The sequence below is a fragment of the Puntigrus tetrazona genome, chromosome 22 (assembly GCF_018831695.1).
Source record: "Puntigrus tetrazona isolate hp1 chromosome 22, ASM1883169v1, whole genome shotgun sequence".
In the NCBI taxonomy this organism is placed as follows: Eukaryota; Metazoa; Chordata; class Actinopteri; order Cypriniformes; family Cyprinidae; genus Puntigrus; species Puntigrus tetrazona.
Window position 1 is genome coordinate 3,719,759 of NC_056720.1, and position 7,782 is coordinate 3,727,540.

Consider the following 7,782-nt stretch of genomic DNA (forward strand, 5'->3'; position numbering starts at 1 on the left):
AGAGATCTTGTGATAGTGGAAATGTTTCAATACATAAGTTAAAGCTTAAAAATAATTTGATATTACTTATAATTTGATGATAAAATATAAAGAAAAATATAAGGTGTAGTGCTAAAAGTAGTCAGAAAAATAAACAGTAGTAATGTTGAATATTCGTACTTCGTTACTTTCCCAGCTCTGAACAGTAATTGTGGTGCTTCTGATGAAATTAATAAAATGTAGCTGCAAACGTTATACAGTTTAAACACATGCACCTTTAATATGTGCAATTCAGTGACAAATTTCTGTAGGATGCCATACAAATGAAGAATAATCCATAAAGAATTTTGATGTTTAAATGTAAACTACGATATTTTAATGCTGGATGTAAACATTTCAAAATTATTTTGTCATGCTGTATTGTTTTTACTTCCTCCTTCCTTCCTTCTGCTTTAGATTTCAATGCTTCCTGAAAAGATGAACATATAAAGCCATAAATTAGTAAACATCGCAAATATTTAGCAATGCAAACTTATTTTTTGAGAAATTGCATCATGAATCATGTGCCTGATTTGTGAATATGATGAGCTCTTCTGGATCTGATGTCATAAACAAGAATAGTGACTGTAGCCACGCCCACCAGAGCAGAGAGGACCAATCGGATCACAGCTTCAGTAAAACCACAGCAGTGTTCAGAGTCTGAGAATAAACACATCACACTGGGATCAGATCAGACAATAAACACTAATATCATCAGCTAATATCAGCTCTGCTGTACCTGAGCATGGCTGACAGAGTCTGCTGATGTCCAGATGTTTGGTCTGGTTTCTGATGGGGTTGTTGATCACACAGCTGTAAGTGTTTTTATCCTGATATTCCACCTCCAGAGGTAGAGAGAGACTGATGCTGAGATCAGACACACTGATGCTGGACAATAAACTGTTTCCTTTGTACCAGGAGAGAGTCACATGACTCACGTTCACCGCCGAACACAACAACGAACAAGATGATGACGAAAAGATGAAGAACAATCTCTGCTGATGACAGGAACAGACAGACGAGCTGAAAACACGAGAGAATAAAGATAAACGAGAAGGTATTCACGAAGAAACATCAAAAGGGACCAAGACTGATCATAATAATAAAAATAATCTATTCTACAGTAGAGTTAGACATAAGCATAGATGCTATAAATGTAAAAACAAATAGGCTAAATAGAATAAAAGAGCACCTAATTGTGTGTATATCACCTTTAAAGCAGTAATAAATAAAACAGGAAGACAATTTACCGTATACAACGAGACACAGGGAGGTCTGCTGTAAGTGTTTATCTCTAGTTCAAAACATCCAGTATGTTCAGGTGTGGTGTTCATGATGGTCAGAGATCCTGTTGGATAATCCAGCTTCAGTCTGCCTCTGAATCTCCGTCAAGAACATCATCATATACAGTGAATCTGCCCTCTGGTACATTGTGTTCAGCGATGAAATTGGTTTCATTTATAAACCACCAGTGAACCCGATCATCATTCAGTTCAGTCAGACCAGAGTTCAGAGTGACTGAATCTCCCTCCAGCACTGACACTGACCTCACTCCTGGAGAAGAGAGACTGAGGATTAAAGCCTGAAAAAACTACTGATTTTTATTTGAGAATAACTGTTTATGTTATTTATTATATGGTACCTGAACAAAAGTAAATAAAGCCATAAAACAGATGTCAAACTCACCCTCCAGAAGCCAGAAACACAAGCAGAACAGAACTAACTTCAGAAACATTTTCTTCACTGATTCACTGAAAAGCTCTCGATAGTGAAGCTTAAAATGTAAGACTGTTCTCACGACTGAACTGTGATATTTATCTGTTGAATCCTCAGTTAGTTTCCGTTCACATGTCTGTCTCCTTTAGCAACAAGCGTCTACTGATCTTACATTTTTCCGACTTGAAAACTAATAGCACAAGAAATCATTTTTGTAGATATCCGTATCTACTGCAGTGTAATTTCATTTTGTGAGCATCAGATCTCGGCTCTTAAACCAAACTTATGTTGTGTAAAAACACAGGAACTAAATAGAAATTCAGGAAGTTGTGTAGTTCGTAGTGTATAATGTTTTATGTGTAAAATTGTGAGGTTTTTCAGGAGAGAAAAAGAAGAAATGCTTCAAAGTGAAACTTCTGACACACACGTGAGCGCCACTTCAGGGCGAACAGTTTCCTCGTAGAGGAGCTCTCGATTGGAGAATGGTCTCAACTACCTCAGTTGAGAGACCAGCAGCTATGAGTTGTGCCCCTCTGGGACCACACCCACAGCTTCCATAAGGCCTGGCAAGGGGTACATGATGGTGCAAAGAGGTCCACCTCGGCCAAATAAAACACCCAGTATCCATTTCCGGGCCTTAGACCCTGTTTCAACAGGATGTTTAACAGTCCTTTTTTTTTACGGTGTATAGCTGCTGTAAGAAAAAGGTTTATATGTTTACAGACGTGACGTAATGACGCAGTGCCACGCTCAAATTTATCCCGAAAACCTACCCGCACTAATCAAAATAGAAAACTATTATAAGAAAAAAAAAATATTATAAGATAACCATTGTGAATCGGGCTGAAGTAAGAATAGATTTAAACACTAGCTGATTATGTATGTGCTCAAATATCGATCTCAAGACCTGTAAATAAAACTGTAAATGGAGAAACTGAGACGTTTAGATTTGTTACTAAGTATAGTCATGCTATCAGAGATGCTCGTCGATAGCAATCTTTCTTCAGAAAGCCACATTCTGCGCAGTTGTAAAACTGCTTCCTCCATCTTAAAACATCTCTACATTATGACACATGTTCTCAACGACAAATACGCCAAAGTTCATTCCTGCTTTCATGAGCTAAAGATGAGATTATTATAACGTTTTACTGCAGATTTAATAATCAAACTCCAGCGGATTGAGTTTTTAAAAGCAAGAAGCGTGATCATATTAGCCTGCTTCTGTCAGTACTGCATCGGTCCTCTGTTAAACATAATATTTATCTTCTGAATCCTCCCTTAACCTCAGTCGGTTTCCTCTCGCACGTCTGTCTCGCTATCATCACGAAAATCATTTGCATTTTCAAATTCTAGTAAAACGTTAGATTAGACAAAAAATTGGGTTTGTGCTGTTCAGACTATCATGATAACTGCTCATGGACGCATTTAAAAAAAAAAAAAAAACACTGTACAGATAGTTGGTAAAGAGCAGAAGTCAGAATGCTTGGTTCATATAAGTAGGAGAGAAAATGAAGAAATATAAAAGAAAAAATTAAGAAATGAAGAAATGCTCAAGCTACAAACCACTGACCGCATTCATCTAATAACAGACGACAGATGATGCAGAAGAAAACCCACATGAGGAAAAATCCGACCACAGCATTTGACTCACAATCTGAGCGTCTCACACTACATCCGGTAAATGTAAACCTTTTTTACTGCCATTTTTACCGTCTTGCTACAAAAACGGTAAAAAGTTCATTAGATCAGCAGCGTGTAAATCTGTTTTACAAACTAAGATGAAAAATAAGCATTTTGATGTGATATTTTGAGAGATTTTTGGATCGCACGTTTTGGTATTTTGGCAAATTCGTAAATAAAGATGCGAAGGTTTTAGAAAAAATACACTCTACATTTTTGAGTGAGTCGATATTGCACGAACATCTCTGTTGCATTTTGATGTACTGCTTTAAATGATGACGCTGACACAAGCTTTACTGCTGGTTCACTGGTATACAGGAAAAGTAGAGCAAAAAGTAGAGCGTTATGAGGCAGCGTAGACGCACCTATCACTGATCACAAGCCTATAAGAAAAATTGTCCCTCGAATCTGATTGGTTGATTGGAATCTCGTTCCTGGATCAACATGAGGTTTTTCATTTTTAAAGCAATTTACTATAACAATATATATACAGTATATTGTGTTATATTTCCTTGTCAAAGGAAAAGCTATCTAGTTGCGAGTGTCAATCTAGACTTCATAAATGTGATAAAATGTGATAAAATCTCCACTGAATTCCATCGTCCTTCAGGATTTCAGTAAGATCAGAGTTTAGAGTGACACTTAATACCAGGTACCACCAACAGTTTTTCAACCTGACAGTAGTTATGTTTTAGCTGTTGTTATTCCATGGTCTGTCTGAATACTGGATTCTGATTGGCTGGCAGGTATGCAGTAAAACCGTATAACGCACAGGCAGTTTCAAATCAGTTTATTCACCGTTTCATATTAATGCACTGCTTTAATTGAAGCACAGACAGAGAAAGAAGCCATCTTTGTTTACCTGCGGTATCTATCATTCAGGATGCAAAATGTACTAAAAATCACTTGAAAACATACAGATTAAAAATACTTGCTTACAGTAAGATGCAGTTATTACGATCAATATATGATTTGTGAGGAAACTGAATCACGGAGAGTTTGATCACTGTCCTGTGATGAAACGTGTGTACATCAGATTCCTGTAACACAAACACAACAAATGAATACAATTATTCACATTAAATAAATCAAATGGAGTATAATAGGCAGGCGCTTCCTGAGTTGTGTTCCTGGATAAACATATTTTGTATTCTTGACCATATTTCTACATCGAAACCTAGCCTTACCCACGAGTAATCAGATTTAATGATAGATGAATGACACTGATGTACAAGCACCAAACACTGACTGTAAACCTCACAAAAATACTTCTAGTACAGTAGTATGCAGGAGATGCAACATTTAAACAGTAATATATTATCGCTACGTGCTGTGCAGTTATTGATGGAGATGTGATGGAGGATGTGGAGTAGTCTTGGGTCTAAATGAATAAATAAATACTGTCTTTTAGTTGTTTGTTCTGATCATGTCTGAGAGAGTTAAGCTAGACTAGATCCGAATCTCCACTCAATCTCATCTTCTGTCTGTATCTCAGTAGGCCCAGAGTTTAGCATGTTAACAGCATGCTCACCTGATTTTGGCCTTGAGGCGGAGTTAAAGGCAACCATTTGTACCGCCTGCTGGACGGGCCGATACAGAGTTGAACACACTTCTCGTTTAGCTCTTCTGGATCTGATGTCATAAACCAGAACAGTGACAGTAGCCACGCCCACCAGAGCAGAGAGGACCAATCGGATCACAGCTTCAGTAGAACCAGAGCAGTGTTCAGAGTCTGAGAATAAACACATCACACTGAGATCAGATCAGACAATAAACACTAATATCATCAGCTAATATCAGCTCTGCTGTACCTGAACACGTGTGACAGAGCTGACTGATGTCCAGATGGGTTCTGATGGGGTTGAGATGAGATCCTGATGGAGATGAACAGTCTGTGCCAATGACAGAAACAGGCCGACGAGCTGAAAACACAACAGAATTAAGTGAACAGAGCATTTAAAAACAATCAGATATACAAAAAAAATAATAATAATAATAATAAAAAGAAATATAAAATATAAAATATACACATATAAATCAGTGTTTTTATTTTATTTTAATTTGTTTTATTGTTATTTAAATCTTGAATTATTTTATTTCCTCTTTTGTAAAGCACTTTGAATTACCATTGTGTATGAAATATATAAATAAACTTATACAAAATATACACATATTATTACAGGTAAAACAGAAATGTAACTCACCGTTAACAGTGAAAATATAACTCTTTTCACATTGTTGGTCCATACTTCAAAAACGCCAGTGTGGTCCGTTCTCATGTCTGTGATGGTCAGAGATCCAGTTTGTTTGTCCAGCTTCAGTCTGTCTCTGAATCTTCCATCAAGAACATCATCATATACAATGGATCTGTAAGCTCTTATGTTGATTTCAGCGATTATAGCGTTTTCAGGTACAAACCTCCACTGAATCAAATTATTAACGTACGCCATATCAGCATGACTAGAGCTTAAATTAAAATAACATCCCTCCGTCACTGATATTTCATCCACTTCACCAATTATGCATGAAGAGCAACCTGAAACAGGTCAGAAATTAAGGCTTTTAAATGGCTTCAAAATGGCTACTCAAGTAAACTGCTTGAAATTTATATTAGAAGAGAAACATCAAATGGAAACAGAAAGAGTTGTGTGTGGATGAAGTGCTCAATCTCTGTGGTGAATAAAATATGAATCAGGAGAAATATACAGTTAACTCACGGTTTACAGTGAGAATGAAAGTCTTTCTCAGACAGTAGGTCTGTAGCTCATAAACTCCCGTGTGTTCAGGTCCGGTGTTAGTGATGGTCAGAGACCCAGTTTGATCGTCCAGCTTCAGTCTGTCTCTGAATCTTCCATCAGGAACATAATTTACATCAATTCTTCCATCTGCTACGCACATTTTAGCTATGCTTTTGTATCCAAACATCCACTGAATCCCATCGTCATCCATCATTTTATGAAGACCAGTGTGTAGAGTGACTGGATCTCCCTCGGTCACTGACACGGACTCACCAAACACACCTGAAGAACGAACATAAACAGACTAAACTTAAACAACTCGATGCTTGTCTGAAGTTAATTTGAGCTCCACACAACATACAACTACAGATGAGAATCACTCACCGACAAGATAACACAAACAGAACCAAAATATATCAAACATCTTCAACGGTTTCAGTCCGTAAGTATGAAAAGACAAACTCTTCAGAGCTGGTTTGGTGACAGACAGATGCTCTGCTGTGAGGCAGATCTGTGGTAAAGTAAGGTCGGAATAACCGTCTATTTACGTGTGTCACCATCAGCTGCATTTTTAGCACTGTTTGTGCATTATTTCATAATGTTGGACCGCAACTTCCTATTTTCATTTTTAAAATTTAGTTTTGTGTGTCTGTTCAAATCTCACGGCAGATCGTTCCATTTTTAAACGTTAGATTCTATCCTTGTTTTTATTGCTTTATACGGCTCATTCCAGTGAAATCCGTGCTACGGCCATAACTTCTACCATGTACCTTTTTCCATCTCTTTGGAGTGTTAAATATACTACAGTACCAATATGACTTATCGACAGTGCCTGTAGATGAACAATGATGTGCAATCCAGTTGGTTCAAATATATTTTCGAGGGCCTTGTGGTGAGACAAGTTATTGTACAAGCGATTCACGATCTCCATGAGGACTAATAAACATGTTCTCATGTCTTCAAAAAATCCCATGCTTTCTTTGTTCATTAGGGACCAGGTATTGCTTAGGAATTAGACTTCTGAAAACTCATTGAGAGGGTGGTTATAATACTGCGTGACCACATGCTTATAACAAAAAGTATTTTACTTTCGATAAACATTTCTTCTTCTTTGCTGAACTGACTTTATTCTTCTATGTTTTATTGTACAGACATGAATTTAGTTTCTCTTCAAACTGAGGCTTTTCCAGAATGTGGCGGTTTTAACGAGCAAGTCACCCAATGGTCATTCCTTAACTTTGCTAATTATATACCATTGCATTCTTCTCGTGGGCATTTAATCACTTCTTACTTTTAGTTTGAGTTTTCTTGACTCATTTTATCTGGAAAAAGAAAACATGCATTCGGAACACCTGAGCATTATATTTTGACTTTCAGTCTTCCTAGGCAAATATATATCACTGTTATATGATTTAATAATAACATTTAAATAATAGTTATTCCGATTTACATGGTTTTGGATTGGTAAACATTATGAACAGAATTTCAGCTAGCATAATAATTCCAATTCCAATTCCAATCCCAATGACATGACATGACCGGCTGCCGCGCCAAAAAAATCAAACAGAAACAACAGACAGTCCCAGTGCTCCGAATTGGTCAATCCGTTACTAGGCAACCAGTAGTGAGA

The 7,782-nt window shown here is 37.1% G+C and overlaps 1 pseudogene; it reads right to left on the reverse strand.

The window, feature by feature from the left end:
• Positions 1-538: 538 nt before the first annotated feature.
• LOC122328129 lies at positions 539-1,786 on the reverse strand (annotated as a pseudogene).
• Positions 1,787-7,782: the final 5,996 nt, after the last annotated feature.